We start from the raw sequence: 12,769 nt of genomic DNA, 5'->3' as shown, positions 1-12,769 counted from the left end.
AATTTATCACTCAATCCAAAGATTTATGAAAGGTTCACTCATCTCTCTCAAGAGAATGTCACAAGTACGGCATCACGTACCATAGGTTTGCCCCTCTTGTAGATCTCCACTAATGTAAGATCACTTGATTTGAAATCAAGTAGGACTTCTTTCGGATGTAATGAAGGCTTTTGGGTTAGGGTAGGATACCGTATGGGTAAGTGGTTACACATTTCCTTAAGCACTCCATCTTTCTTTTTTCGGCTCACACTTTGCAAATTCTTAGAGGCACTTGCTTTTCATTGGGGACTAGAGAGACTTAGTATCACTCTTTCTTGATCATTTCATTCTTTTTATCCCTTTTTGATTTCTCCATATTTCGGATCATTACGTCTTTTTTTTAATCCATTCAACCCTTCCACTTATTCACTTATTTATATTTTTCTTTTTGTTCTTTTCTTTTCTTGCCTTCTCTTCTCCTAGAGATCATTTTTTTTCTCTTTTTGTGCCTTGGGGGGGAGGGGGGGTGTGGACGTCAAGGATAAGCAAGTTGAGGAGGTTCCTCTTGAACCTCAAGCCAATAGAAGAGGTTGAGTGCCTCATGACAATGTCCCTGCTCCACCCCTACCTCCACCACGAGCGGCTCCACACCGGATATAACCCAATGAAGGATATGCAAGTGCAATAGTCCCTCCCCGTATTAGGGCGGGCAACTTCAAAATTACCAATGTGATGCTCACTTTTCTTGAGCAACGGGATTTCTTCACCGGTGCTCCAACTCAAAATGCATACAATCATTTGAAAGGGTTTGTAGACACTTGTTGGGGGAGAAAACAAACAAATGTCTCCGATGATGCATTGAGGCTAAGGCTTTTTCCCTTCTCTCTACGGGGAAAAGCTTTAGATTGGTTGGAACGATTACCGAACCATTCCATTCACACTTGAGATGAGTTGGCGGAAAAGTTTATTTCTAAGTTCTTCTCTCCGAGGCACATGGCTACACTTCGAGATGAGATTTTGGCATTCAAGCAAGAGCCAAATGAACAACTACACGAGATATGGGAATGCCATAAAACAATGGTTAAGGAATATCCCAACAACGATATGACGGAGAAAATAATTCAACAAACTTTCTATCGTGGGATTAACATAACCAACTAATGTATAGTGAATCAACTTTCCGATGGGAACTTCATGACTACGCCTTATGCGAAGGCGTGTGAGATTTTAGATGAGATGGAGGACACGTCATCGGCTTGGAAATCCCGGGCCAATCTTCCACAAGGTGATCCAAACATGATCCACCTTCATAAAGAATTTCAAGACCATGGGCAAGCCATTCCTGAATTGACAACCACCATGACGCAACTAGCAAAGGCCCAACTAAATCAAGTGCAAAATCCCAAGTAATTCAATGCCATGGAGGGAGTGAACATGATGGTGAACAAGAGAAGGACCAAAGGTACACAAGTGCAAAATCGAGTGGAGAATTATGTGCAAGAAGATAGTGGTTTTGAGAAAGATGATTCCTATAATAAACAAGAAGAGGAGGTGCAATATGTGAATAATTTTCAAGGGCAAAAAAATAATTTCCAAGTCCCAAACCAACAATAATGGTGACCTCAAAACAATCAAGGCAATTGAAATTCTAACAATCAAGGCAATTTGTATAACAACAACAATCAAGGAAATTGAAATTGAAATAATCAAGGAAATTGGGGGGAGGGGGGTAACAATCAAGGCGGATGGAACAACAATCAAGGCAACCGGGGATCGGGTTTTCAAAGGTCCCCGATGTATAAACAACCGAGCAACCCACCTCCTTATCCTCCCCATAGTGCAAATTATTCAAATAACGAGATGGGGCATATTGAAAATATGTTCAAGCAAATGATGGAAAAGAATGTCGATTCGGATGCCCAACTTGCCTCACACAACACATTAATTTGCAACTTAGAAGTTCAAATGGGGCAAATCTCTCAAGCTCTAAATTCTCGTCCTAGGGGGGCACTACCAAGTGACACAGTAGTAAACTCAAAGGGTGGAAACAACACGGGACATGCCATGGCTGTTACTACAAGAAGTGGAAGAGGTGAGAATACACCCACCTCAATTCAAAGGCAAATTGTGGATGATGAGCAAGTGGTGCAAGAATAAGAGATCCCGAACAATGTGGTGCGACCTAATGATGAAGTTCGGATTGATATTGATGATAGTGTCGAAGAGACTCAAAAGGATATAAACCCGTCTAGGGATCACATTATTGACATACCGGAGCCGGTAGTGCAAAAGGCTAAGGTACCATTGCCTAAGCCTCTGCCTCCATACCCTCAAAGACTTGCTAAGAAAAATGGCGAGAATCAATTCAAGAAGTTCATTCAAATGATGAAGAGTCTCTCGATCAATGTGCCATTAGTTGAAGCTTTGGAACAAATACCAGGTTATGACAAGTTTATGAAGGATATCGTAACAAAGAAGCGGTCAATGAATTTTGAAATGATCAAAGTCACTCATCAAGTGAGTGCAATTGTGCATTCAATGGATCCTAAGTTGGAGGATCCCGGTGCTTTCACGATTCCTTGTACAATTGGAAGTGCCGAGTTTGCTAAAGCTCTCCGTGATCTTGGGAAAAGTATCAATTTGATGCCCTATTTGGTTTTCAAGACTTTAGGGATTGGGCAACCAAGACCCACCTCTATGAGATTGCAAATGGCCTATCATACTATGAAGAGGCCTTTGGGAGTGATTGAAGATGTCTTGGTTTGTGTTGATAAATACATTCTTCCGACGGATTTTGTCATTCTAGATTGTGAGGTTGATTATGAAGTGCGAATTATTCTTGGGAGATCTTTCCTTGCTACGGGGAAGGCTCTTTGTGATGTTGAAGCTGGAGAACTTACATTACGGGTTGGTGATGAAAAGGTGGTATTTCATGTGTGCAAGTCCATGCGGCAACCAAATAGAAATGAGGTGTGCTCTTTTGTGGACTTGGTGACCGATTCCATTGTTGATGATAAAAGTGCTACAATCAATGTTGGTGATATGTTGGAGGCCGTCTTGCTCAACTTTGATGATTAGGAGATGGATGGCTTCATGGAATGTGTGAACTCTTTCCAAGGAATGGGGTCGTACAACTATGCACCTCAAAAATTATCTTTGGATCTTGAAAATAGGACAACTCCTCCTACAAAGCCTTCTATTGAAGAGCCTCCTACCTTGGAGTTGAATCCATTGCCTCCACATCTTTGGTATGAATTTCTTGGCCCTTGTTCTACTTTACCGGTTATTCTCTCCTCTTATTTGACAAACGTGCAGGTAGATTCCACTTTAGCGGTGCTACAAAAGAGGAAGAAGGCAATTGGATGGACTTTAGCGGATATTCGGGAGATAAGCCCCGCTTTTTGCATGCATAAGATCAAATTGGAGGATGGTGCCAAACCATCTATTGAACATTAAAGGAGTCTCAATGAGTCTATGCAAGAAGTTATCAAGAAGGAGATTATCAAGTGGTTGGATGTCGGGGTTATCTACCCCATTTCCGATAGTTTGTGGACTTCTCCGGTTCAATGTGTCCCAAAAGAAGGGGGGCATGACGGGGGTCACCAATGATAAGAATGAGTTTATTCCTACATGAACGGTGACCGAATGGAGGCTGTGTATAGACTATCGCAAGCTCTACAAAGTCATAAGGAAGGATCACTTTTCACTTCCTTTCTTAGATAAAATACTCGATAGATTGGCCGGTCATACTTTCTATTGCTTTCTTGATGGGTATTCGGGCTACAACCAAATTCTTATTGCTACAGAACACCAAGTGAAAACAATCTTTTACATGTCCCTATGGTACTTTCGCCTTCAAGTAGATGCCCTTTGGTTTGTGCAATGCACCGGTGACTTTTCAAAGGTGTATGATGGCTATGTTTACGGACATGGTGGAGGACTGCCTTGAAGTTTTCATGGATGACTTCTCGATGGTTGGAGATTCTTCTGATGATTGTCTTGCAAATTTAGATAAATGTTGGCTAGATGTGAAGAAATAAATTTGGTGCTTAATTGGGAGAAATGTCATTTCATGGTCGAGAAAAGCATTGTCCTTGGCCACAAAATCTCAAAGAATGGAATTGAAGTTGACAAGGCAAAGATTGAGGTGATTTCTAAACTTCCACCTCCAACTTCGGTGAAGGGTGTACGGAGTTTCTTAGGCCACGCTTACCGGCACTTCATCAAAGATTTCTCTAAGGTGGTGAATCTGTTGTGTAAGCTTCTTGAGAAGGATGCTATGTTCAACTTCAATGATGATTGCATGAGAGCTTTTGAATTGTTGAAGTTCAAGTTGACAACTACCCCCATCATCACTGCTCCAAATTGGAGTGTCCCTTATGAACTCATGTGTGATGCAAGTGACATAGCGGTTGGGGATGTTTTGGGGCAACGCATCAACAAAAATTTTCATCCGGTCTACTATGCCGGTAAGACCATGAATAGCGCCCATGTCAACTATACCGTTATGGAGAAAGAGCTCCTTGCTATTGTGTTTGCAATTGAGATGTTCCGCCCGTACTTGATGGGTGCAAAGGTCATTGTCCACACGGATCATGAGGGCTTCGGTATCTTATGAGCAAGAAGGACTCCAAATCTCGGTTGATGATATGAGTGCTTTTGTTGCAAGAGTTTGATATTGACATCCAAAATAGAAAAGGGAGTGAAAACCAAGTGGCGGACCAGTTTTCTCGTTTGGAGGAGGAGGGGAGGCCGCATGATGGCCTTGAAATCAAATACTCCTTCCCCGATAAGCAACTCTTGGCTAATTTAATGAAAGAGGTGCCATGGTTCGCGGATCTAGCAAATTTTCTTTTGTGTGGAATCATTCTGGATGAGTTCTTTTCAAACCAAAGGAAGAAGCTCAAATGGGATTGTAAAGATTATTATTGGGATGAACCATACCATTTTCAAATTTGTACGGATAGGGTAATTAGAAGATGTGTACTAGAATAAGAGCAAGGTGGAATTCTTGGGGCTTGTCATTCTTCGCCATATGGTGGTCATCATGGTGGATCAAGAACGACGACCAAAGTGCTTAGTTGCGGCTTCTATTGGCCCACTCTTTACAAATACCTCTCACAACTATTTTGGAGATTGATATTTTCGAGGTGTGGGGTATTGACTTCATGGGCCCTTTTGAGAGTTCTTATGGAAACACCTACATCCTGGTCGCGGTTGAGTATGTGTTCAATTGGGTTAAGGCCATTGCTTTACCCAACAATAAGACGAGAAATGTGGTGGCTTTCTTGAAGAAGAATATTTTCACAAGGTTTGGTACTCCACGTGATATTATAAGCTATGGGGGTCACAATTTTTCAACAAGGCTTTTGACACTTTGCTTAGCAAGTATGGTGTTACTCATAAAGTCACGACTCATTATCACCCACAAGCTAGTGGGCAAGTGGAAGTCTCCAATCGGGAGACAAAGAGTATCTTGTCCAAAACGGTGAATGCTAATCGGATGGATTGGTCCAAGAAGCTTGTTGATGCATTATGGGCTTATCGGACGACTTACAAAACACCTATCGGAATGTCGCCATACCGGTGTGTGTTCGAAAAAGCTTGTCATCTTCCGATGGAACTAGAGCACAAGGCCATGTGGGCTCTAAAGAAGTTGAATCTTGATTGGGATGTAGCCCCTAACTTGAGGATTGCACATTTGAATGAATTAGATGAGTTCTAGTATCATGCTTATGCAAGTTCATCCTTCTACAAAGAAAAGATGAAATATCTTCATAACAAATACATTTGGAAAAAAGAGTTCAATGTGGGCGATCTTGTATTGTTCTTTAACTCAAGGTTGAAGATGTTTTCCGGGAAGCTAAAGTCTAAATGGAGTGGTCCTTTTGAAATTGGGTGTAACACCTTTTGGTGCATTATACCCGAAGAACAAAAACAATAAAGTATTCCGAGTCAATGGTCACCGGGTGAAGAACTATTTGGAAAAGGTTGGAGATAGCCACGTCGTGGTAGTCATTCATTTCAATTGATGGTATTCTGCGTCATACCGCGATATTAAATGAGGCGCTTTTTGGGAGTTAACCCATATTTCTTTTTCTTTTTTCTTTTGTAGTTAGGCATTATTTTTGTTCTAACTTGATTTGAAGTGTGCTACAGGGCTGAGTGTGACTTATAGGAATTATGGACCAAACCTTTGGCTAAGTGCTCTAAGAATTACGAACCGCAGTTGATTTGTGCAGACCGCACAATTATGGGTGTTGTATCAGAAGTTCAATGCGGCCGCATAATTAGCTTGTGGACCGCACAAATGAGAGGTTAAAAATATCAACTCTATGAAGTTTTAGCCTGTTAGAGAAACGGTCGATGTGCGACCGCACATGAAATCTGTGGCGTCACACAAAATTGTGCGGACCGCAGATGGAAAGCTGAGATGAGGCCCCTAGGTAACAGAGTGTGGACCGCACATGAAAATGTGTGGCCGCATTCAACCTTCTTCCCCTTAGCGAACGACTGGTATAAATAGAGGAACGGGGCCAATTTTGCATTTTTCACTCTCTGAACAAAACAATAATGCTCTCTTGAAATTTCTTGGTGATTTTATCTGTCCACACACATAGCCAACTTGATCATTCACTCATTACACTCATTCATCTGGTATGCTTCATTCATGTTAATATTTCTATTTTAGTTTAATTTATAGATTTTTAGTTCTTTTTAGGCCATTTGTCATTAGAATTCAATTGTGTATCCATGTGAGGTAAAATATGAATTGGGTTAACTAATACATGCTCTATGGGGATTGGGTAAGCATATTTTCATGTTTCTATGATGTTGCCATGTAAAATTGTGCACGAAATTGAAAAACCTATATAGAAAAAATTGATTTGTACGTAACTTTTGAAGTCTACGGCCGCACATGAATTCGTGCAGTCTGCAGAAATTGATTTTAGGGTAGCATTAGTGAAGAAGGGATCTGCCACCGCAAGATAAAATGTGCGCACTGCAGATTTCCCATCGCGGCCGCAGAATAGCACTTTTACTGTCATCAGAGAGTCCCTACATTGAGACTCCAATGTGCGGTCACAAGTCTAATTATGCGGACCACAGAAATCATGTTGCGGCCGCACATTAGCCAATTCCATGTCATCAGAGAGTTGGCATTTTTTGGGTTTCATAGGTGCGGCCGCAAGTGAAATTGTGCGGACCGTACTTCGCTTTTGCAGTCGCACAACAAAATTGTATGATCCGCAATTCCCCATCCGCGGCCGCCCATGAAACTGTGCGAACCGCAGATAACTTCCCTGTAAGCATGATCTAATTATGTACCCTCACTGTATCATCTGGTTTATATTTTACTTGTATATCTCCTGTGTATGTTTGAACATTGAATTGCAACTACTAATCTCCTTTGCTTGATACAGATAATTGTTCGATCTAGAGGATGCGGCGACACTTCAAAAGGGAGAGGTGAACCTTCTTGGGGTTGAGGCAAGAGTGCCTTACCCTTGACCAACAAAAGACAATTAGAAAGAAAGCAACAGCCAGCAGAGGGAGAGGTATAGATCTCTTCGAGACGAGCTCATATGTCCCGTCTATAGAAGCAACAGAGAGCAACTCAGCCTCTCTTCAGGAGCAGTCGGCCGTACAGTCAAGGCCGCAAGGGAGATACCAACTCAGGGACGAGCCGTCCACATCTCATAGCACTTCCGAGGGATCGAAAAGTGCTAGTCAGGTTTCTGAGCCATCGACTACACCAGTCCCTGAGGCACAGGATGCACCAGCTCATAATATCCCCGATGATGGCAAGGGGGAGATGCTACAGCTGCCGGTCTTGAAAGATCAAAGAAGAAAGAGGATTGGGAGGACCGCTTTGTCAGCCTGGCCACCTTCACCAGCTTCCATGTGTGGTGGTCAGTGCGGTCGCTAACTATTAAGCGATATTTTTTTATTACGGATTTAGAGAGGTACAACCCAGCTGTGTTGAGTCAGTTCAGGGAACGCAAGGGGTGGATTACCCAGAGTGTAGTTGATGCCAAAAAGTACCTTGTCGATGAATTCTATGCCTATGTGGCTCATATCAAAAAGGGGACGAAGGTGACCAAAGTGCGTAACCTCAAAGTGAGGTTTGATCGGCATACACTCAACACGTACTTGGGCTTCAAGGATGTTGAGCCGAAGGAGTATTTGGAGAAATGTGCACTAAAAGAGGCAGTCCGTCCTTGGCTAGCTGAGATTCTGGCACCACCAGTACCACCACCACCATGGATTAATAATGGGGTTCCTATCCACCGTAACACCTTGAGCTTTGAGACAAATGGGTGGCAGACATTTGTGTGCAGCAGACTAGACCCAAGCCAAAATGAGACTCATCATCCGATCCCTCAGGCAATTTTGGTTGCTTCTATTATGGCCGGGTACCCAATCAGTGTGGGTGTCATGATGTCGGCCAAAATCACAGTGATCGCTCGGCAAGATGACTCGTCCTGCCAGTATCCCAACACTATTACAGAATATCTCACTGATGCAAAGGTATAGCCGAGGGATTATGACACGAAGGTAAAGCCAAAGAAGCCTTTTACTTGGTACTCATTGATGGATGCGAGCAACCCGAAGAAGAAAGTTCAGCCTCCTACCACCACAGGCCAGTCTGATGAGCCAACTGTGGTAGCTCCTGAGACAGTTGATATTCCATCCACTTCAGATGCGCCTTCCTCCAGTGCCGCAGTTATGCCTTCACCATCATCCACAGCCCCTACTACAGTTCCTGCCACAACTCCCACCTCGTCTTTGAAGCAAGTGTTCATGCCTACTCACCCACTATCTGCACTGCAAGTCTCCCAGACATTGGCGAGCCTCAACAACTGGATGCAGACAGTCATTGTAAAGTTGTCTGACTTGTCTAGTACTGTTGCAGCGCAGTCCACGTCACAAGCATCACAGGTTCTCTTACTATGTATATCCATTCTATCTTTAGTAGTTTTGCTCATTAGCTTCTTTATCTTTATTTTTGCTTATTAGCTTCTTTTTATGTTTTAGTAGCGTATTAGTTCTTGTTTTGTTTAGTAGCTTCTTTTTATGTTTTAGTAGATAATAAGCCTTGGTTTTCTTAATGCCATGGTTCTTTCCAAAGGTAGTTGTTGTGTGAACTGGGTGACTCGTCCAAACGATGGATAGTGTGACAACTTTCTTAAGAGAATGAGTCTGTTTTTGTGTTTAGGTAATAATAGTAGTAGTAATGAATAAAACGACCTAATTAAGTCATGCTCGAAGAGTCAACCATGCTTTAATTGGCACCAACACACTTAACTGTGTGCTTATGGTTACAGACAAGGTTTTTGAAAGAAATAGCTCTAGTAGTGACTTTGTGACTCTTGTGTTGACTTTGGCAATCATCGAGTGGTTTAGCTGGATCATAGTGATCTTTAAACTTGAATGTGGTCGTTGTGCGCCATCGACTCTGTCCTCTTTTACAATCTAGTTGTGTGAGGGGTGAGATGAATTGTTGCTAGTCTAAGTATCCGTGCGAAGGGTCTAGAACTTGCCCCGAATGTCTTTCAAAGCGAAATCCTAAGATTTGCTTGATTTGAGAAGTGATTGTAGGCTCTCCTTGGCCCGTTTGAGTTTTCTATTGCCAACCAATATCATTATCCCTAGTCAACCCCTTTGAGCCTCTAGCCTTTCTCATTTGATAACCATGTTACAAGTCTTTACCCATTTTGTCATGACCCTTTCTTGGCACCCAAGCTTTCCTTAACACTCTTATGAAATAAATGGCTTAAAATGTAAGTTTGGGGGAGAAATGAAGAATTGAAAAAGGTATCAAGGCACAAAAAGAAAAAAGAAATAATTTCTATGAGAAGAGAAGGCAAGAAAAGAAAAGAACAAAAAAAATGCAAAAAATGAATAAGTGGAAGGGTTGAATGGATTAAAAAAAAGGTAATGATACCAAACATGAAGAAACCAAAAAGGGAGAAAAAAAATAAAATGATCAAGAAAGAGTGATGTTAAGTCTCTCTAGTCCCTAATGAAAAGAAAGTGTCTCTAAGAATTGGCAAAGTGTGAGCCAAAAAATAAAAGATGGAGTGCTTAAGAAAATGTATAACCACTTACCCATATGGTATCCTACCCTAACCCAAAAGCCTTCATTACAACCCGAAAGAAGTCCTACTTGATTTCAAATAGAGTGAGATTAAATTAGTGGCGATCTACATGAGAGGCAAGCCTATGGTACTTGACGATGTACTTGTAACATTCTCTTGAGAGAGATGAGTGAATCTTTCATAAATCTTTGGATTGAGTATTAAATTTCTTAAGTGATCTTGGAAAATGGAAAGTAGAGGAGAAAGAGTTTAGATTCCACCATGGCATACATGATAGAGCTAGAGTCCTTGATGAGTAAAGCCAATTCTTGAAGCTCAAATGTCACAGTAGAACTATATGTGCATGAATGCTTAACGTGTCACCTTGTTGATAATGCATGAGTAGTGTGGGTAATTGTTGGTTCCAACTGATGTGTGAATGGCTCACCTTTGACTCGCTGAAATGACCCTTAACTTTTGGAAGTAGGAACTAATTTATTTTCTTGAGGACAAGCAAAGACTTATATTTGGGGGAGTTGATAAGTGGGGATTTTGACTGCTTATTAGCACCTTTTAGCTTTTGTTTTAGTCCGAAAGTATTGAATTGTATTCCCGAAACTAATGAAATTTTACAAATTATAGGAATGCTGGAAGTTTGGTCTCCCATGATGAAATCCGATGCAAAAAGGAGTGTTCCGAAGTACAAGGCAATAAAGGGTGCAGAAGCAAAGATGTGCGGTCCGCAGAAGAAATTGCGGACCACAGAATTCCATCTGCGGCCGCAAACCAAGCAGAAAAACCCAACAGAATTCTCAGCAATGTGCGGACCGCACATGAATTGTGCGGTCGCAAAACTGGGCTTTCACTAACAAAGATTCAAAGTTCAGAGAATATGCAAAAAAAGACCAAAACCTGACGCCTTTGTGAAGTTCGGACTGCATAAGAGTTATGCGGCCGCAGAAGTTGCCTCACCGCCGCAATCAAAAATGTGCGGCTGCAAAATTCACCTTCCTGCTAGCTGAAGAAATCTGCGGACTGCACATGGAATTGTGCGACTGCGAAACCTCCTGAGGGGCATTTTTGTCCGCAATTTTTGGCCCAGTATAAATAGAGGAGTTTCACAAATTTAGGTTAAGTTTGAACATTAAAAGCTGCTTTAGCCGTTTATTTTTACTACTTTAGGAAATTTGACATTATTTTAGTATTTAAACATTAGATTTTATTATTTTAATGTTTCATTATGAGTTTAATTAGCTTTTGTTCTTTATTTTCTTCAATTTCCGTTATGAGTAGCTAGATTTTTACTAGGGTTGGGACCCAACCCTAGTGTGTAAACCTTATGGGTATTTAATTTAATGTTTGTTTACGATTTGGTGTTGATTATTTAGCTTAGTTCATGCTTCAATTTTAGAATTAATGGTTGCAAACATTGATTCATACCTATTTGACTTAGTCTCTACTTGAGAAAGAGGGGCCTAGTCTAGGATAACTTGGCTAACAAAGAATTGGGTTAATTGAGAGATTGATTAGCCTAACTAAAGGGTTCAAACTAGAGATAGTAAGAACCCGACTTGAGCTCATATCAACTATTTTACTTGATACCCATTTGGACTTGAGAAAGACAAATTGGGCAAAATCACTCTTTGACCAAGAGGTATTGAGTGGGTAACGTAGAGTTGAGAGCTATAATACATCCCAATTAACAAAATAAGTGTTAACGTCTTTATCCCATTAGGCAAATACCTAGGTTATGGTCACATCCCTAGGCCTTTAAACTATTTGGTAATACATCAAAACCAGTCAAAATCCCCACTTATCAGCTGCTGAAGGCTCTTACAATGCAGTAACTTTTTATAAAAAGTTATTGTAGTCTGATATTGTTGGGAAGGACTCTTGATACGATAAGGGTTATTGCCTAAGGATATCTGGCAATATATCTAGTAGATACGAGTCATAAGGTTTGTGGAGTCCTCATGACTTCAGGATTTGCAAGCAAATGAGAGTTTGACTATGCGTAGGACTCCCAAATATCTCGGAGCATTGGGAAGTTAAATACTTTGCCTATGGACTGTTGAAGATCATCCTTTTACACATTGACTGAAGAAAGTAGCATAGCAATTTTAGTTTAAGACGTACATCAAGTCTCTCATCAAGTTTGTTCAGAAAGTCATTTTCTTGAGTCAATTTAGTTTATGTGTATTAGGAGATTGAGTTGTAATCATGATGATATTCAAACAATATTAGTTAAAATATTGTCTGAGTTTGCAAGTTAGTGTAACTTGTAATTTTCGTACAACAAATAGAAGTAGGAGAAGTGTGGGGGTATTGGGTTACAAGTACTGTTATCAGTACATTTGGCTCAGTTGTAGTTGAAGTTAAAAAGTGGTAGGTCATGCTTTTTGCACCTTTGAGCCGGGTGATTTTTCATGTAAAAATTGATGTTCTTACTTTAATGTTTAGTTTATTTATGCATAAGGAGTTAGGAAAAAACAAAGTTCTTTAGTAATTTAGGAAGGCGGCACTCAAATTAACAATTGGTAACAGCGCCAATTCTCTTAAATGTGGTTAACACTTAGATAGATCTTGGAAGAAAATGAGTGGTCCGCATGGAATCAACGAATGACCGTCAACTCCTAGACCACCTCTGTTTAATGAAAAATATTACAGTTGGTGGAAGGCAAAAATGGGAGATTTTCTAATGGTTGAGG

The sequence above is a fragment of the Nicotiana tabacum genome, chromosome 23, assembly GCF_000715075.1.
Source record: "Nicotiana tabacum cultivar K326 chromosome 23, ASM71507v2, whole genome shotgun sequence".
Classification (NCBI taxonomy): Eukaryota; Viridiplantae; Streptophyta; class Magnoliopsida; order Solanales; family Solanaceae; genus Nicotiana; species Nicotiana tabacum.
This window is presented reverse-complemented; position numbering follows the sequence as displayed.